This window comes from Eubalaena glacialis, chromosome 7 (assembly GCF_028564815.1).
Source record: "Eubalaena glacialis isolate mEubGla1 chromosome 7, mEubGla1.1.hap2.+ XY, whole genome shotgun sequence".
NCBI classification, from domain to species: Eukaryota; Metazoa; Chordata; class Mammalia; order Artiodactyla; family Balaenidae; genus Eubalaena; species Eubalaena glacialis.
In genome coordinates this window covers 39,318,716-39,338,278 of record NC_083722.1, presented here as the reverse complement: position 1 = coordinate 39,338,278, position 19,563 = coordinate 39,318,716, and the positions used below count along the sequence as shown (strand labels likewise).

Sequence of the window (19,563 nt, the reverse complement as noted above, 5' to 3'; positions counted from 1 at the left end):
AGACGCGCAGGCTCAGTAATTGTGGCTCACGGGCCTAGTTGCTCCGTGGCATGTGGGATCTTCCCGGACCAGGGCTCGAACCCATGTCCCCTGCATTAGCAGGCAGATTCTCAACCACTGCGCCACCAGGGAAGCCCTTTTTTTTTTTAACATAAACATTTATAGGGACTTCCCTGGTGGCGCATTGGTTAAGAATCTGCCTGCCAATGCAGGGGACACAGGTTCGAGCCCTGGTCCGGGGTGATCCCACATGCTGCGGAACAACTAATCCCGTGCGCCACAACTACTGAGCCCATGTGTCACAACTACTGAAGCCTGTGTGCCTAGAGCCCGTGCTCTGCAACAAGAGAAGCCGCTGCAATGAGAAGCCCGTGCACTGCAACGAAGAGTAGCCCCCACTCACCACAACTAGAGAAAGCCCACGTGCAGCAGTGAAGACCCAACGCAGCCAAAAAATAAAATAATAAATAAAATAAATAAATTAAACAGAAAAAAACCCATAAACATTTATAGCTAAAAATTTCCCCCTTAGCACCGTTTTTGCCATGTACCATAAGTTTTGGAATGTTGTGTTTTCATTTTCATTCATCTCTAAGTATTTTCTAATTTCCCTTGTGATTTTTTTCTTTGGTCCATGGGTCATTTAAAAATATGTTGTTTAATTTCCACAGTTTTGTAAAATTTCCAGTTTTCTGTATATTATTGATTTCTAACTTCATCCCATTATGGTCAGAGAAAATACTTTGGATGATGTCTATCTTTTAGAATCTGTTGAGACATACTTGTGGCATAACATATGGTCTATCTTGGAAAATGTCCCATGTGTACTTGAGAAGAATGTGTATGCTGTTCTTATTGGGTAGAGTGTTTGGCATATGTCTCTCAGATCTAGTTGGTTTATTACATTGCTTGAGTCCTCTCTTTCCTTAATTATCTTCTGTCTGGTTGTTCTCTCCATTCTTATGAGTTGAGTCATGAAGTCTCCAACTACTATTTGAGACCTGTCTAACTCTCTCTTCAGTTCCGTCAGGTTTTGCTTCATATGTTTTGATAGTCTGTCATTAGGTGTGTAAATGTTTATATTGTTTTATCTTCTTGATGTTTTGAGCCTTTCATTAATATATACAGTCCTTCTTTGTCCCTTGTAAACTTTTTTGATTTAAGGTCTATTTTGTCTGATACTAATATAGCCATTCCTGCTGTCTTTTTTTAAAAAATAAATTTATTTACTTATTTATTTATTTTTGGCTGCATTGGGTCTTCGTTGCTGTGCGTGGGCTTTCTCTAGTTGCAGCGAGAGGGGGCTACTCTTCGTTGAGGTGCACGGGCTTCTCACTGTGGTGGCTTCTCTTGTGGAGCATGGGCTCTAGGCCCGTGGGCTTCAGTAGTTGCAGCACATGGGCTCAGTAGTTGTGGCTCACGGGCTCTAGAGCGCAGGCTCAGTAGTTGTGGCACGCAGGCTTAGTTGCTCTGTGGCATGTAGGATCTTCCCGGACCAGGGTTCGAACCCGTGTCCCCTGCATTGGCAGGCACATTCTTAACCGCTGTGCCACCAGGGAAGTCCCCCTGCTGTCTTTTGGTTAGTATTTACACGGAATATATTTTTCCATCCTTTCTCTTTTAACCTTTTATGTCTTTGGATCTCAAGTGAGTCTCTTGTAGGTAGCATACAGTTGGATCTGTGTTTTCATCTATTCTGCCAATCTCTCTTTTCATTGGAGGGTTTAATCCATTTGCATTTAAAGTATTACTGATACAGAGGACTTCTGTCATTGTGTTGTTTTCTATATGCCCTAGAGTGTTTTGTCCCTCATTTCTTTCATTCCTGTCTTTTGTGTTAGGTTGATTTTTTTTTATTGTTTTTTTTAGTGAAATGTTTAAATTCCTTCTTGTTTCCTTTTATGTGTATTCTATAGATATTTTCTTTATGGTTACCATGGGGATTACATTTACTATACTAAAGTTACAATATTCTAGTATAAATTTATAGTAGCTTAACTTCAATAACATACAAAAACTCTGTTCCTTTATAGCTCTTTCCCCACCACCCTTGGTAGTTGATATCACAGAATTATATCTTTTTATATTGTAAGGACCAAAAATATAAACTAATCATTCTTTTAACTACATTAGTCTCTTGAATTATGTAGAAAACAAGATTTGGAGTGACAAGCCAAAGTTACAATAATACTTTTACACTAATTTTTTTTAAATGTATTATTGTCTTGTGGAATGTAGAAAACCAAGTACAGTTAAAAATCATTGTTATATTAATACTAGCTTTTACAATTGTCCATGTATTTACCTTTATTGAGATCTTTATACTTCTATATTGCTTCAAGGTACTCTCTAGTATCCTTTTATTTTACCTGGGAGGACTCCTTGACCATTTCTTGCAGGGCAGGTCTAGTGGTCACAGTCTATCAACTTTTGTTCACCTGGGAATGTCTTGATTTCTCCCTCACTTTTGAAGGACAGTTTGGCTAGATATAGGATTCGTGGTTGAGTTTTTTCCATTTAGCACTAAATATACCAACCTACTGTCTTCTGACCTCTAACATTCTGATGAGAAATCTGCTCATCATCCTACTGAGAATCCCTTGTTTGTGGTGGTTCACTTCTTTCTTGCTACTTTCAAGATTTGCTCTCTGTCTTAGGCTTTTGAAAGTGTAATTATAATCTGTCTTGAGATGGGTCTCTGAGTCAGTCAGTCTAGCTTGGAGTTCATTGAGCTTTTTGGATGTTCACATTCATGTCTTACATCAAATTTGGGAAATTTTTAGCCACTGTGCAAATATTCTCTCTGCCCCTTTCTCTCCTTCTTCTGGACTCTCATGATGTGTATATTGGTCCACTTGATGGTGTCCCACAGGTCCCTTAGGCTCTGTTCACTTTTCTTGAATCTTTTTTTCTTTCTGTTGTTCAGTCTCAATAATTTCCATTGTCCTATGTTAAGGTTCTCTGATTCTTTCTTCTGTCTGCTCAAATCTGCCTTTCAATCTGTCTAGTGAATTTTTCATTTCAGTTATTATACTTTTCAGCTCGATTCTTCTTGGTTTCTCTTTAGGTTTTTAAAATCTCTGTTGATAGTTCCATTTTGTTCACACATCGTATTCCTGACTTTCTCCATATCTTCCTTTAGTTCTCTGAGCATCTTTAAGACAGCTGTTTTAAAATTTTGGTAGTATATCTGCCACGAGGTCTTTTTCAGGGAAAGATTCTGTTGAATTATTTTTTCCTTTGAATGGGCCATACTTTCCTGTTTCTTTGTATGCCTTGTGATGTTTTTGTTGCACTCAAGCCATTTGAATCTAATAATGTGATATTAACTCTGGAAATCAGGTTCTCCCCGTTCCCCAGGTTTTGCTGTATTTTGTTATTTATTTATTTAGTTTTTTGATTGCTATAGACTGTCTCTGTGCTGAGGGTTGGTCTGAGGTGTAAACTTAATGTCTTCTTGGGTCTTTTCTGAGCTTTTCCCTGGGCATATGTGGTCGCTTTCTAATTTTTCCTGTATATGCAGTTGTTTTTGAATATCCTAGTATTTAATATCTGGCTCTCCAAAGGAGAACAAGGAGTGAACAGCAAAGGGGGGTGGGAAGTGCACTGGCCCTTTAAATCCCCCTGGAAGTCACTTGAGCCAGAGATGGAGGGGCTGCCACAATAGGGGGAGGTGAAACGACAATGACTGCCCTCATATCTGTCTGCATCTCTGTGATCAGAAGCAGCAGTTGGCAGTCAGAGCACAGATACCCAATATTTGGAGGTAGGAGTCCTTTTTGCCCACCCTAGCTCCCACAGGCTGTGTACAGCTGCTCCAGGAAAACTTGCACGGCTTCCTGCCACATGGCTGGGGTGGGGGGGGGGGCGGATGGCTATCTGCTACTGTGATAAGAGCTGAAAGTGACCAAAATTAACCTCAATTCACCATTAATGTCTTCTCCTGTAAGTTGCTGGCCTTCAGCAGACTCCAGAGTTCGGAAATAGTTACATCAGATTCTCTGAGTGCAGTTGTTGTGTAGGTGGGGAGACCTGTTCCTGGTGTTTCCTACTTTCCATATTCCCAGAGTCCTCTGAGCTTTTTAGGGTTTTAACTTTCCCCTAGTGCCATCCCCTTCTCTTCTACTCTGTGTTAGCTTTGAAAACTAATAGACTTCACTCGCAGTGGAAACTAGCAGCGTAGTAGCCACTGAAGGAGAAGAGGTCTAGAACTTCAAAGCCTCATTCTCAGAGGATTATCATTATTTGACCTGTCAAGTGGTGCCCTGGAAGACACCACCTGTAAAGCTGACTGTGTTTGACCTGGCTTCTTTCACTCAATGCATAAAGCCTTTTTCTGGTATGGGTTGGGGTGGAGGTGTTTGTTAAAAACAGTGATAGGCAATTGCTTGCCTTTGTGGCTGTGTTGAGACAGTGGATAGCATTTGGAACACATGATAGACAATCTAGAAATCTTAAAAGGAAAAGTGGGAAATGAGATGTCCATAGGGGTCTTAAAAAGCGCTGACAGGGGCTTCCCTGGTGGCGCAGTGGTTGAGAGTCTGTCTGCCAATGCAGGGGACACGGGTTCGAGCCCTGGTCCAGGAAGATCCCACATGCCACGGAGCAACTAAGCCCGTGTGCCACAACTACTGAGCCTGCGCATCTGGAACCTGTGCTCCGCAACAAGAGAGGCCGCGATAGTGAGAGGCCCGCGCACCGCGATGAAGAGTGGCCCCCGCTCGCCGCAACTAGAGGAAGCCCTCGCACAGAAATGAAGACCCAACACAGCCAAAAATAAATTAAAAAAAAAAAAAAAAAAGTGAAATTCTTTAAAAAAAAAAAAAAAAAAGCACTGACATATTTCTGGGAATCTAGAAGGCCACATGCATGTGTCGGGTTGTGAGTATGCCCAGAGCTGTATGCATGCTAAGGAAAAGGCCTGAGAAGATGCTAAGCTCTCACCTCTCTTTGACCTTGAGGCTCCTTGCAAGGAGGGAGTTAAGGCTAAGGCAGAGCTGTCAACTTCCAGGCTGATTGTTGAATGCATACCCCAACATGCGCACAGAGCCCTTTGGCAAAGACTTGGAGTCTTATTGATTCCAGGCGGTTAAGGAAATCTCTGTGCAATCATTAGCTGACAACTAAGCTAACTAAGAAGAGACTTCAGTGGCCACATACAACAAAGAATACAGACTTTACATAATTACTTTGGAAACGTCACTAAACAGACAAACTACAAAAAATAGCAATTATAACAAGCTGCTGGGGAGGAAGAGAATCTGATTTGCAGAGTTACCATATTATATTATTTAAAATGTTCATTTTTCAACCAAAAATTGAGACATGAAAAGGAACACAAAAATGTGGCCCATACACAGAAAAATGTAATCAATAAAAACCATTTCTAACGAAGTCTAGATGTGGAACCAGCTAGAAGAATACTTTATTATTATTATTTTTTTGGCCGCCCCACATGGCTTGTGGGATTTTAGTTGCCCAACCAGGGATTGAACCCAGGCCCTTGGCAGTGAGAGCATGGAGTCCTAACCACTGGACCGCCGGGGAAATACTTTAAATCACCTATTTTAAGTATGTTTAAAGAACTAAAGAAAATAATTTCTAAAAAATTAAGTGAAGGGTGGGTGAAATGAGTGAAGGGAATCAAAAGATACAAACATCCAGTTATAAAATAAACAAGTCATGGGGATATAATGTACAGCATGGTCACTATAATTGATACTGTATTGCATATTTGAAAATTGCTAAGAGTAGATCTTAAAAGTTCTAATCACAAGAAAAATTGTAACTATGGGAATCTTGCATGATACCTACCACTACACCAATGGCACTAATTGTAACTGTGTATGGTGCCAGATGTTAACTAGACTTATTGTGGTGATCGTTTTGCAATATATACAAATATTGAATCATGTTGTATACCTGAAACTAATATAATATTATATGTTGATTTTGCCTCAATTTAAAAAAAGACATAAACTTAAAAAAATTGGAAATAAAGAACTAAGTGAAAATATGAGAGCAATATCTCACTAAATAGGGAATATCAACAAAGATACAAATTATAATAAAGAACCAAATAGAAACTCTGAAGTTAAAAAGTGCAATAATTGAGATAAAAAATTCACTAGAGGGGCTCAACAAAATATTTGAGCAGGCAAAAGAACCAGAAAATTTGGAGAGAGCTCAACTGAGATTATCAGTATAAGGAACAGAAAGAGGAAAGAATGAAGCAAAATGAACAAAGCCTCAGAGATCTATAGTACAGTTCAGGGAGACAAAGGAGGGTCAGCCTGTCCTCCTGTTTCTCAAGTACCTTTAATTCAAAATATCAATATGCCAAAGTGGCATGTTCTGGAGTGGCATATTCTGCTGCCCTTCAATTATATTAATTTGAGTCTGAAAAAAAAGTTGAATGAAAAAAGTGAGTTGTAAAAGTATCATTTTCAATCAGGTTCTTAACGGTAAGTAAAGAAAATGCTTCTAACTTAAGCAGAAAAAGGATTCATTGGGAGGATAATGGTAATTCACAGAATCAGCAGGAGAGCTGAAGGACTGAGATCCAGGACCAAATTGTGTGGCTACAGCCGAGCCCCAGGCCCTTTGGTCAGCACTGCCATTGCTGTCAGGGGCTGTGGTCTGATTGCAGACCCTCGTGTGGTCACAGGCCTGTCCCAACCTGGGAGGGCAGCCCGCTGGGCTTTTAGCTCTCATGGTGAAGGGACTCTTCCTCCTCCTGGGAAGGGGCCTCAGACACTGAGCAGCCAAAATAGTGACAGATAGCCACATAGCTATCATTTATGTGAAACTTACAAACACCCAAAGCAATAGCCTAGATTGTTTGTAGATAAGTACACAGTGAAAACAAAATCATTCACCGGAATGACATGCACTAACTCCAAGATAATAGGCATCTCTGAGGAGGGACGGTCAGGGAAAAGATGTGGAACTTCAGTTGTATCTGAAACATTTCCCTCCCTTCCTTCCTTCACTGTTCAGCTTGCGGGATCTTAGTTCCCTGACCAGGGATGGAACCTGTGCCCCTTGCTGTGGAAGCAAGGAGTCCTAACTACTGGACAGCCAGGGAATTCCCCTGAAACATTTTATTTCTTCAAAATGAAAAATGTCACCACCTGTTTATGCTTAGTGATGGGTACATGGGTATCATTACTTTCTACACTTATGTGTATCTTACAAATATTTCCTGATTAAAAAATCACTTCGGTAAATCAGCAGTATCTGTCAGGCCACTCAGGTCTCTGCAGATGTCTCCTTATATAACTTGAAATGCAAATTGATCCAGCACCCACAAGAGGAGATGGAAAGCTTTGCTTGCTAGCACCCACCTATCTTGTGAGAGTTTTCCAGCACTTGTACGGAGTCTCTGTCTCCATCAGCTGAAAGTTGGCAGGGCACTCAGCTGAAACTGCAAGACTGAGTAATGCTTGGCTTGATGCTGTTTATTGGGAAGGAGTGATTCATTTCATTATCAAAATCCTAAGCCCTTTAATATGCCTCCCAAGAATTTATCTGGTTTGGAAGATCAGAGACAAAAACTGAAGGGAGAACAAGAATTTCAGAAAAGTTGGAACGATTTTATAAAACAAACAAAAAGAACCAAACCAAAATCTTTTTGTTCAGACTGTGGCCAGTAGGGGTGAATTAGTGGATCTGTTTCTACATATTTAAAAAAAAAAATTGAGATATAGTTGATTTATAACATTGTGTAAGTTTAAGGTGTACAACATGTTGATTTGAAACATTTACATATTGCAATAGAATTACCACAGTTAGCACTGGCTAACACCTCTATTGGCACATAATTATTTTTTGTAGTGAGCACATTTAAGATCTAGCCTCTTAGCAACCTTGAAGTTTATAATACAGTGTTGTTGACTGTAATCACTATGCTGTGCATTAGATTTCCAAAACTTACTTCTCTTCTAGTTGCAAGTCTGTATCCTTTAACAACATCTCCCCATTTCCCCCACCTCACAGCCCCTGGTAATTGCCACTATGTTTCTATGTGTTTGCCTTTTTTAGATTCCATGTATGAGTTGTATCATAGAATATTTGTTTTCCTCTGTCTGATTTATCTCACTTAGTATAATGCCCTCAAGGTCCATCCATGTCATAAATGGCAGGATATCTTTCTTTCTCATGGCTGAATAATATTCCATTGTATATATACACCACATCTTCTTTATGCATTCATCAATGGACACTTAGGTTGTTTCCATGTCTTGACTATTGTGAATAATGCTGCATCCATATATATAAGTTTTAATAACAGGAAATCAGTTTCTCCTTGTTCCTCTTCCCTCCAAGTAAATGTTTAGCAAATATTTAAAGACTATGGATTTGAACTCTAATTGGAAAAGGTATATGCACCCCAGTGTTCATAGCAGCACTGTTTACTATAGACAAGACATGGAAGCAACCTAAGTGTCCATAAATGGATGGATAAAGAAGATGTGGTATATACACACAATGGAATATTACTCAGCCATAAGAAAGCATGAAATATTGCCATTTGCAGCAATATGGATGGACCTAGAAAATATACTAAGTGAAGTAAATCAGAGAAAGACAAATATGATATCACTTATATGTGGAATCTAAAAAATAATATAAATGAATCTATTTACAAAACAGAAACAGACTCACAGACATAGAAAACAAACTTATGGTTACCAAAGGGGAAAAGAGGGGGAGGGATAAATTAGGAGTATGGGATTAACAAACCACTATATATTAAATAGATAAGCAACAAGGATTTACTGTATAACATAAGGAATAATATTCAATATCTTATAATAACCTGTAATGGAAGATAAAAAGAAAATATAACTTGAATCACTTTGCTGTATACTTGAAAGTAACACAATGTTGTAAATCAACTATACTTCAAAAAAAAAAAAAAAAGACTATGAGTTTGAAATGACACCAGAGTGTTAGCCTGCCAGGGTACTGCCTGTCTTAGTTTGGTCCTGAGCATAGTTTCTACACTATAATGTGAACTAAATAAATGTAAGCTATTATTACTCAACAGCAAAAAAACCAAATAACCAGAATAAAAAACAGGGAAAGGACTTGAATAGACATTTCTCCAGTGATGATGTGCAAAAGGCCAATGAGCATATGAAAAGATGCTCAACATCACTAAACATTAGGGAAATGCAAGTCAAAACCACAATGAAATATCACCTCATAACCATAAGGATGGCTGCTAATCAAAAAACCCAGAGAATAGCAAGTGTTGGTGAGGCTGTAGAGCAGTGGTCCCCAACCTTTTTGGCACCAGGGACCGGTTTTGTGGAAGACAATTTTTCCATGGATGGGGGAGGGGGGTGGTTTCGGGATGATTCAAGCTCATTGCGTTTACTGTGCACTTTATTTCTATTATTATTACATTGTAATATATAATGAAATAATTATACAACTCACCATAATGCAGAATCAGTAGGAGCCCTGAGCTTGTTTTCCTGCAACTGGATGGTCCCATCTGGGGGTGATGGGGGACAGTGACACCCGAAGTGTGTTGCTTATGTCCAGTCTACTCCGTAATCTCGTTTTGGTCACTGTCACTGCAGAAAACCCTGCTTCACAAAGATAGGATGTTGGAAATGGAAGCAGGCTTTTCAGTGCTTTTGTGGCAATCTCAGGATAGTCCGCCTTGACTTTAATCCAGAACATATGGAGATTTGAAGTTGTCTCAAACATACCTTTAAGGCCACCGTCATTTGAGATCTCAAGCAGTTGATCGTCTTCTAGCACGGAAAAAGTCGATTCACCTGGCTTATTCACAAATGGGTCGCGGATCCATTCCTTCCCAATTTGGGAGTCTTTCGTGGTTGGGAAGTAATGCTCAAGCTCTTTTGAAAGCTGAGATAGGTGATTGTACACCAGCTGGGAGAAAGAAGGCCCTGGCTCAGTCTCTTTCAAAATCTCTGCTAATGTTTGAAACATGTCAAAAATCCCAGTGTTCACTCATCGCCCCCATAATTCCAGTTTGGTTTTGAAGGCACCACATTATCTGCCGACTTGAACACAGTTGTCATTCTCCCCTGAAGTGACAGATTGAGTTCATTGAGCAGGTTGAATATGTCACACAAGTAAGCAAGTTTTGCAACCCATTCTGTGTCACTGAAATGTGCTGCCAGTGGTGACTATTTTTCTAAAAGAAATCTCTGGATGGGAATTCCCTGGTGGTCCAGTGGGTGAGACTCCACTCTCCCAGTACAGGGGGTCTGAGTTTGATCCCTGGGTGGGGAACTAGATCCCGCATGCATGCCACAACTAAGAAGCCCGCATGCCACAACTAAGACCCAGCGCAGTCTAAATATATAAGATCTTTAAAAAAAATAAAAGAAATCTCTGGAGTGGCTCTCGTAACTCAAAAACTCTGGCCAGTGATCTACCTTTAGAAAGCCATCTCACTTCTGTGTATAAGAGAAGACGTGTGTGCTCTGCATCCATCTCCTCACAGAGCTGTGTGAACAGATGTGAGTTAAGGGCATGTACTTTAATGTGGTTGATAATTTTAATCACATCCTGTAAAACGTTGTTAAGTTCAGGTGACATTTTTTGGCTAGCCAGCATTTCTCTATGGATGACGCAGTGCATAGACTCACATTCAGAAGCGACCTCTTTGACTGGAGTGGTGAAACCAGAAAGCCATCCAGTCATGGCAGTCGCTCCGTCTGTGCATATACCGACACAAAATGACCAATTCAGTTTTCCTGATATGTAATCATTCAAATACTTGAATAATTCTGCAGCTGTGGTGTTGGTTGGCAACAAAAGTACACATAACATATCCTCATGCACGTCCTCCTGAAAAATACATCGCACAGAAACAAGCATTGTTGCCTTGTTGTCAACATCGGTAGACTCGTCAACCTGAATCACGTACCACAGTGACCCATTAATCCTCTCTAACAATTGTGCCTCAATATCCTCTGCTATTTCATCAATTTGTCTAGTTATGGTGCTAGCCGAAAGAGGAACACATGCCACCTTTCGAACTGTAGCCTCTCCTAAAAGTTCACAACAAATGTCCATAGCTGCAGGCGGGATCAACTCTTCACCAATAGTAAAGGGCTTCTTAGCTTTAGCGATGCAGTTAGCCACTAAGAATGATGCTCTCAGTGCAGACACATTTGATGAAGTGGTGGCCTTCAATAATTGCTTCTGTTCTTTGTGTTCACGTTTTTTTTTTCTTTTGAAAAACTCCAAAGGCTTGTCTTTTAATTCAGGGTGCTTAGTCTCCATGTGGCAAAGCAGTTTTGAAGGTTTCATGGCTTCGTTGGATAGCCGGTCACCACATATTGTACAAAGCAGGCTTGGAGAATGTGAATCACCTGTTGCAGTGAACCCGTAATTTAAGTAGGACTCTTGGTATTTTCTTTTAAATGAAGCTTTCTTTTTGTTGGCAGTCTTAGAGTCTTCTGCTGTCTCATCACTGGGTCTTTCCCCCGTTTCAAAGATGCTCTCCAGCGACATTTTTTTTTTACTCATTTTGGCTAGGGTTAGCTTGTGGGCTTACCAAAACAGTGACTGAGACAAGTGTGCAGTGCGGGAAAAAGGCGCGGACAGAAGTGGTAAATAAAATAATGGGTGGGCCACACGCAGACTAAAATAAGTGTCGGATTCTGACTTAAAGCCTGCCACCAGATGCAGCTGTACAACTGAAGTACATCAACTCACTTTCTACTATAAAGCCTGCCACCAGATGCATCTTAATTGTCACTTGCCACTCACTGATAGGGTTTTGATATGAGTCTGCAAGCAACTGATTTATTATGGTCTCTGTGCAGTCAAACCTCTCTGCTAATGATAGTCTGTATTTGCAGCCACTCCCCAGCACTAGCATCACGGCCTCAGCTCCACCTCAGATCATCAGGCATTAGATTCTCATAAGGAGCGCGCAACCTAGATCCCTCTCATGCGCAGTTCACGGTAGGGTTCACGGTCTTATGAGAATCTAATGCCACTGCTGATCTGACAGGAGGCGGAGCTCAGGTAGTAATGTGAATGATGGGGAGTGGCTGTCAATACAGATGAAGCTTCGCTCGCTTGCCCGCCACTCACCTCCTACTCTGCGGTCTGGCTCCTAACAGGCCATGGACCAGTACCGGTCTGTGGCCTGAGGGTTGGGGACCCCTGATGTAGAGAAATTGGAACCCTTGTTCACTGTTGGTGGGGAGGTAAAATCGTGCAGCCTCCATGGAAAACACTGTGGTGGTTCTTCAAAACTTAGAATCATCCTATGATCCAGCAACCTCACTTCTGGGTCTATGTCCAAAGGAACTGAAAGAAGGATCTCAAAGAGATATTTGTACCCTTGCGTTCACAGCAGCATTACTCACAATAGCCAAAAGGTGGAAGCAATCCAAGTGTCCATCAGTGGTTGAATGGATAAACAAAATATGGTATATACATACAAAGGAATATTATTCAGCCTTAAAAAGGAAGGAAATTCTGACATATGCTACAACATGGCTGAACCTTGAGGACATTTTTCTAAGTGAAATAAACCAATCACAAAGAGACAAATACTGTATGATCCTACTTATATGAGGGAATCTACAGTAGTCAAATTTATAGAAATAGAAAGTAGAATGGTGGTTGCCAGGGGCTGGGGAGGAGGGGAGAATGGGGAATTGGGTTAGTGGGTATAGAGTTACAGTTTTGCACAATGAAAAAGTTCTGGAGATTGGTTGCACAACAGTGGAAAAATGCTTAACACTGTTGAACTATACATTTAAAAATGATTAAGATGATAAATTTTATGGTTTTTTTTAAACCACAATTAAAATGTGAAAAGTTAAATAAATATTAGCTGTTTTACAAGTGAGGAAACTGAAGTCTCAAGAGGGAAGAGGTGACTTGAGCAAAATCACTTCCTTTCAACACGGAGCTGGACCTGATCCCATGCTCTTGCCACTCGGCCTCGGGGTTCCTCAGATTTCGAAGCCCTGACGAGGACCTTCCGGGGCAGCGTCATTTTGGAGTCGGGCTGGTGAAATCGCAGCACAGAGGTGTGTAGCACTGTCCACAGGAAATCTGGTCCCGGCCATCATACAGCCAACTTGGGTCGTCCCACAAAACTTGGTTCTTGAGGCCCAGATTCACAGCCTGAAGGTGGCACTTGGTTTATTTGCTGTCATGTTTGATAACAACTGAAGAGTGCATGCTTCACTGTAAAGTCTTATTACCATCTGCCCCTGTTAATAAGCCACAGCTGGGCTCAGAGGAAGCTTAGAGACCCTTCCAGAAACTGTGCGGAGGAGAGAAGAGAGAGGGATTCAACAGCCCCCCCCAACAGAGCAGCGCTGTCTGCAGGGAGGCCAGGTCTGCAGCAAGGGGGTGGGTCTCCCCTCAATATTGGGAGCTGACGCCCCTCTAAGAGGGGCAGTTCTTTTTTCCCCCCTTTTATGTTCTTTTTAAAAAATTTTTATTTTATATTGGAATGTAGTTGATTAACAGTGTTGTGTTAGTTTCAGGTGTACAGCAAAGTGATTCAGTTATACACGTACATGTGTCTATTCTTTTCCAAATTCTTTCCCCATTTAGGTTTTTACAGAATATTGAGCAGAGTTCCTTGTGCTATACAGTAGGTCCTTATTAGTTATGTATTTTAAATATAGCAGTGTGTACATCTCAATCCCAAACTCCCAATCTATCCCTCTCCCCCACCCTTCCCCCCTTGTAACTGTAAGTTCATTCTCTAAGTCTGTGACTCTGTTTCTGCTTTGTAAATAAGTTCATTTATATCACTTTTTAAGATTCTGCATATAAGTGATATCATATGATATTTGTCTTTCTCTGACTTACTTCACTTAGTATGATAATCTCCAAGTCCACCCATGTTGCTGCAAATGGCATTATTTCATTCTTTTTTTTTTTTAATTTATTTATTTTATTTATGGCTGTGTTGGGTCTTCGTTTCTGTGCGAGGGCCCTCTCCAGTTGTGGCAAGTGGGGACCACTCCTCATCGCGGTGCGCGGGCCTCTCATTATCGCAGCCTCTCTCGTTGCGGAGCACAGGCTCCAGACGCGCAGGCTCAGTAATTTTGGCTCACGGGCCTAGTTGCTCCGCGGCATGTGGGATCTTCCCAGACCAGGGCTCGAACCCGTGTCCCCTGCATTGGCAGGCAGATTCTCAATCACTGCGCCACCAGGGAAGCCCTATTTCATTCTTTTTAATGGCTGAGTAGTATTCCATTGTATATGTGTACCACATCATCTTTATCCATTCCTCTGTAAATGGACATTTAGGTTGCTTCCATGTCTTGACTATTGTAAACAGCGTTGCAATGAACATTGGGGTGCATGTATCCTTTCGAACCATGTTTTTCTCTGGATATATGCTCAGGCGTGGGATTGCTGGATCATATGGTAGCTCTATTTTTAGTTTCTTAAGGAACCTCCATACTGTTCTCCATAGTGGCTGTACCAATGCACATTCATAAGGGCAGAGGGTAGTTCTAATTAAGCATCAGACTTGTTTCTTTGAAACTCAATACTTTCTAGTAGATATGCAGTAAACAAGGTTAGGCATGGTGTATCCGTCCAGTTGCTTTGTTAACTAAAGGAAACTTCTGGGGATTTTGTAGCTGCAGCCTAGTGGGTGAATCACTGAAAAGCAGCCCCCCGACTCCCCAGACTTCTGCCTGGAGCTCCTTTAAAGAGGGAGGTACTGCTCCAAGGAGGAAATTAAGATTCTGCCACCAGGAGAAACTTACCCAGACTGGGCCCGGGGCAGGGTCTACATCAGGGCAGGTACCTACGTCAGATGCTGTTGCAGAAGGGCCATTTGTATGTAGTGGGTCTGGACGTTGGCTGTGGGGTAGGCCCTGGCTGGGACACTGTACGAGCAGGACACTGAGGAGGCAGAATTAAGTTTCCTGCTCTGTTCTCCAGGTTTTGTACGTCTGAATAGCAGACGACAGATGCTCTGCAGTGGTCCAACCATCTCCGTGCCTCCTTTCCTGCTTGTCTGTGAGCTGCTCGAGCACAAGGGCCCTGTCCTTCTCTCAGGATCCCCTGCATATAGAACAGTGGTACCCAGATGAGCCATAAATGTTTGGGGGCTTGCTGGTTGCTGACTAGGAGGGTGGTCCTAGAAGTACTTCTAAGGAAAACACTCCACTTCACATTTCGTTTTTTTAATTTTTTTTTTTTTTTTTGGCTGTGTTGGGTCTTTGTTGCTGCACGCCGGCTTTCTCTAGTTGCGGCGAGCACGGTCTACTCTTCGTTGTGGTGCATGGGCTTCTCATTGTAGTGGCTTCTCTTGTTTTGGAGCATGGGCTCCAGGCGTGCGGGCTTCAGTAGTAGCAGCACATGGGCTCAGTAGCTGTGGCATGCAGGCCCTAGAGTGCACGGGCTTCAATAGTTGTGGCACTTGGGTTCAGTAGTTGCGGCATGCAGGCTCTAGGGTATGCGGGCTTCAGTAGTTGTGGCGCACGGGCTCAGTAGTTGTGGCGCATGGGCTTAGTTGCTCCACGGCACGCGGGATCTTCGTGGACCAGGGATCGAACCCGTGTCCCCTGAATTGGCAGGAGGATTCTTAACCACTGTGCCACCAGGGAAGTCCCACATTTCTTTTATTGTGTTAGAATACTCGTAAAATTTACCATCTTACCCATTTTTTTTTTCCAAACAGCACATAGCTCCTTTCTTTATTTACACTTCACTATAAATACATGAGACATGATTTGAGCTATGTTGTTAAAGGCTACAGTGTGGAGTGCAGGCCAAAGGGGGGTTGGGTGGGAGGATTAAGGAGATACTTTCTGTCGTTTGGGTGAGAGCTGATGGTGGCTTGGGCAGGATGGTAGCAGAGGAGGTTGAGAGAGGGGATCAGATTCTGGATACATTTTGAAGGTAGAGGCAGTAGATTTGTCTGCGGACTGGATGTAGTGTGAAAGAAAGTAGTCAAGGATGATGCCATGTTCTAGAATATCAGCTGTATAGCAGACCTCAGAGAATAACCAGTCCAGATCACAGCAGGAGGATGGAGACGTGAAGGGCATCGGTTTCCAGATGGGTTGAACATTTGGAATATCTCAGAGTTCGATATTTGAAAATTATATTAGTAGGTACGTAAAAGATATAGTGGAGTGTGTAAAAAATTAAGAATAGATACATTGAGAACAAACCAATAAACAAACCAGGCAATTATTGATTTTAGAAAAAACAGTAAGTATGTAAGAAAGGTATAAACTTAGCTTTGCAGGAAACGATATTTTTGTGGTATTAATAATGTAAACACAGACTGCTTGATTTAGCAAAAAACTGAGATATAACTCTACTGGAAGGATGAGGGCAGGAGAAAAGGTACAAAGAACTAAATAAATCCTTATTTACCATAACAGCTAGTCAACAGATGAAGCAGAAAATTGTCAGATCAAGAAATAGGATTATGAACACATTAATCAGGCATGGAGGCAAACAGAGAGAAAATTACTAAAAATAATTGAAAATGGTAGCCTATAGGCATCTTACCCATTTTAACATGTAAAGTTTAATGGTCTTAAATACATTCACGTTGTTGTGCAGCCATCACTACCATCCATCCCCATAAATCTTTTCATCTTGTGAATCTGAAACTTTATGCCCATTAACCAACATCTGCCCATTCTCTGCTCGTCCCAACCCCTGGTAACCACCATACAATTTGTGTCTTTATGATTTTGACTACTCTAGATATGTCACATAAGTGGAATCAAACAGTATTTGTCTTTTTGTGACTGGCTTAGTTCATTTAGCATAAATGTCCTCAAGGTTCAACCACGTAGTCATATGTGTCAGAATTTCTTTCCTTTTTAAGGCTGAATAATATTCTATTATATGGGGAATTCTCTGGTGGTCCAGTGGTTAGGACTCTGCACTTGCACTGCTGGGGGCCCCGGTTCAATCCCTGGTTAGGGAACTAAGATCCCGCCAGCCACGCAACACAGCCAAAAAAAAAAAAAAAATTCCTTTATATGCATATACTGCGTTTTGCCTATCCATTCATTTAGTGATGGACACTTGGGTTACTTCCATGTTTTAGCTATTGTGAGTAATGCTGCTGTGAACATGGGTGTAAAAATATCTCTTAAAAACCTGCTTTTAGTTCTTTTGGGTATATACGCAGTAGTGGGATTGCTAGATCATATGGTAATCCTACTTTTAATTTTTTGAGGAACTGCCACACTGTTTTCCACAGTGGCTGTAGCTTTTGCATTCCCACCAATAGTGCACAAGGTTTCCAATTTCTCCATGTACTTTCTGACACTTGTTTTCTGTTTATTTGATAGTAGCCATCACAGTGGATGTAAGGTGATATCTCATTGTAGTTTTGATTTACATTTAATTCTGATTAGCAATGTTGAGCATCTTTTCATGTGTTTCTTGGCCATTTGTGTATCATCTATGTAGAAATGTTTATTCAAGTCCTTTGTCCATTTTTGAATCAATTTTTTTCTTGTTGTTGAGTTTAGGAGTTCTCCATATATTCTGGATATTAATTCCTTATCAGATATATGATTTACAAATACTTTCTCCCATTCTGTGGGTTGCCTTTTTACTCTGTGGATAGTGTCTTTTTCTCAATTTTTCTTGAAATTTTATTTCAAGAAATAAATAAAGTTATTTATTTCTTTTATTGAAGTGAATACTTTTTATTGAAAATATAATTGACAGTTTTATTGAAATGTAATCGACATACAGTTTTATTGAAATATAATCGACATACAGCACTATGTAAGTTTAAAGTGTACAGCACTGACTCTCACATCTTGTGAAATGATTAGCATAATAAGTTTAATGTCCATCATCCATACAGATTTAAAGAAAAGGAAAAAATGGTTTTTCCTTATGATGATCTACTCTTTTAAAAATTTCCACACATACTATAAAGCAGTGTTAACTGTAGTCATCAAGTTGTACATTACATCCCCAGTACTGATTTATCTTATAACTGGGAGTTTGTACCTTTTGACCACTTTCATCCAATTCCCCCACACCCAACCTCTGGTAACCACAAATCTGATCTTTTTCTCTATGAGTTTTTTTTTTTAAAGATTCCACATATAAGTGAGATTATACAGTATTTGTCTTTCTCTGACTGACTTATTTCACTTAGCATAATGCCCTCAAGGTCCATCCATGTTGTTGCAAATCTCGAGATTTCCTTCCTTTTTATGGCTGAATAATATTCCACTGTGTTTATACCACTACTTCTTTATCCATTCATCTGTTGATGGACACTTAGGTTGTATACATGTCTTGGCTATTGTAAATAATGCTGCAGTGAACATGGGGGTGCAGATATCTCTGTGACATAGTATTTCACTTCCTTTGGATATATTCCCAGAAATTGTATAGCTGAATCATATAGTATTTCTATTTTTACTTTTTTGGGCAACCTCCTTATTTTTTTCCATAATGGCTGTACCAATTTACCATGCCACCGGCAGTGCACAAGGGTTCCCTTTTCTCCACATCCTTGCCAGCATTTGTTATCTTTGTCTTTTTGATGATAGCCATTCTACCAGGTATAAAGTGACATCTTGTTGTTTTGATTTGCATTTCCCTGATGTTTAGTGATGTTGAGTACCTTTTCCCATACTTGTTGGCCATTTTTATATCTTCTTTGGAAAAATGTTAATTCATGTTCTTTGCCCATTTTTTAATTGGATTATAATGACCCTTGAACAACACGGGTTTGAACTGTAAAGGTCCACTTATGCGTGGGTTTTTGTCAATGGTAAATACAGTGCTGTATAATCTGTGGTTGGTTGAATCCTTGGATGTGGAACTGAGAAGGAGGGCCAACTATAAAGTTAAACTCGGATTTTTGACTGCTCGGAGAGTTGATGCCCCTAATGCCCATGTTGCTCAAGGGTCAACTGTATTTGTTTTATTTCGGTTTTGCTATTGAGTTGTGTGAGTTATTTGTATATTTCAGATTTAGTCCCTTATGAGATATATGAATTGCAGATATTTTTTTCCGACTCCGTAGCGTCATTTTATTTTGTTGATCATTTCTTTTGTTGTGCAGAAGCTTTTCAGTTTGTAGTTTCACTTGTTTGTTTTGATGTATTTCACTTGCTTTAGGTGTCACATCCAAACAATCATTGCCAAGACCCATGTCAAGGAGCTTTTTTCCCATTTTCTTCTAAGAGTTTTATGGTTTTCAGTCTTACAATTTAATAAGTCTTTTTTTTAAGTTTTAAATTCCTTTTCTTTTTTTAATTGAAGTATAGTTGATTTACAATATGCTGTTAATTTCTGCTGTACAGCGAAGTGATTCAGTTACACATATATATACATTCTTTTTATTTTTTTTAAAAATTAATTTAAAAAAATATTTATTTAATTTATTTATTTAATTAACTTTTTTGGCTGCGTCAGGTCTTAGTTGCGGCACGTGGGATCTTTGTTGAGGCATGTGGGATCTTTTTCATTGTGGTGCGTGGGCTCTTCATTGCACTGCTCGGGCTTCTTTCTAGTTGTAGCATGTGGGTTTTCTCTCTAGTTGTGATGCGTGGGCTTAGTTGCCCCATAGCA

General features: G+C 40.5%; 1 non-coding gene across 1 annotated transcript; it reads left to right on the top strand.

Annotated features, from left to right (window-relative positions):
• Positions 1-16,866: 16,866 nt before the first annotated feature.
• Positions 16,867-16,939, top strand: TRNAA-UGC (transfer RNA alanine (anticodon UGC)). The gene has a single exon. It is a non-coding gene; the product is annotated as a tRNA-Ala (tRNA).
• The last annotated feature ends 2,624 nt before the right edge of the window (positions 16,940-19,563 follow it).